The sequence below is a fragment of the Taudactylus pleione genome, unplaced genomic scaffold, assembly GCF_031769625.1.
Source record: "Taudactylus pleione unplaced genomic scaffold, aTauple2 ptg000519l, whole genome shotgun sequence".
Taxonomy (NCBI): Eukaryota; Metazoa; Chordata; class Amphibia; order Anura; family Myobatrachidae; genus Taudactylus; species Taudactylus pleione.
Genome location: NW_028284921.1, coordinates 5,311,453 through 5,312,659, shown reverse-complemented (window position 1 = coordinate 5,312,659; position 1,207 = coordinate 5,311,453). Strand labels below are relative to the sequence as shown.

The window sequence follows — 1,207 nt, the reverse complement described above, 5'->3', positions numbered from 1 at the left end:
ATTAAGCACATAGAGAATGTATGACCTCATGTGTAAAGTGTATGCCAACTGAATACATCTGAATGGGTTGAGCATATACAACATATATGGCACGATGTAAAAAGATGCAATAAACCCAGAAACATCCAAATTGGCTCCTTCAGGCTATGCAATCAATCATATGAACACCAAGCCAGTGTACTTGGAATATTAAATACGGATACACCCATCTCATTACATGACTCCAATATGAAATATGGCCTGTGTCAGAAAGACAATGATGAATCAAACTGTGCCAAACCCATGAGGGAAGAATAAATGTCCATGCCACAACAGTGGTGGCTGACCATGCTGTAGAGAAATTTTTTTTGTAATTAATAAGAACAAGAAAATATAAAAAATAAATAAGAATGAAAATATTAGATCAGAAAAACAAGGCAAAAAGACAAGAGATACATGATGGATGGAACAGATGAGGCATGACTGTGGATCTCAGTATGTTACAGCACCAGGTATTCCATGGGGGTCTCCCACCCAAGTACTAAACTGGCATACACTGCTTAGCTTCATAGATCCGACGGTATAAGGCGTATCCAGTGTAGTATGACTGTAACAAAAATGAATACAATCCTGATTATCAAGTCCTGGATCACTCTGAACATACAATCTGGAATAACAAGCCAGTGAAAAAAAAGAAGAAAAGAAGAAAACTAGATATCAAGAAAAAGCAACACAGAGAAGAAGCCAACATGGAAAAAGACTCAACAGATTGTAAGCCAATAAGAGAAAGAACATATGATAATGGGTAATAAATGCCCAGTAAGTAATTGCAGGGTCAATGGACTCTGACAAATAATAAAAGTAGTCTCACTTTCAAAAGAAACATGAGAAAGATAATTGTTCGTTAAGTCCATAGGGAGATATGGTGTTCATCTTATGGATCCAAAACACCTCACACTGAAGAAGTTTCTTTTCCCGGTCTCCTCCCCTCTTGTTGGGTGGAATATGGTCAATGAATTTGTATACCAAACTGGATAAAGGATGTCTTGAATTCTTAAAGTGACGAGCCACGGGTTGGTCAACTTCTTTACCTTCAAGGGCCTGTCTTATGGCAGATCTATTTTGGGCCATTCTGATTTTCACTGTGCAAGTAGTTTTTCCAATGTAGACAAAACTGCAAGGGCATCGGATCATATGTATGATGTATTTGGAAGAACATGTTAACACA

The 1,207-nt window shown here is 37.6% G+C and overlaps 1 pseudogene; it reads right to left on the bottom strand.

The window, feature by feature from the left end:
* Positions 1 to 476: 476 nt before the first annotated feature.
* Positions 477 to 594, bottom strand: LOC148501405 (5S ribosomal RNA; annotated as a pseudogene).
* Between the last annotated feature and the right edge of the window lie 613 nt (positions 595 to 1,207).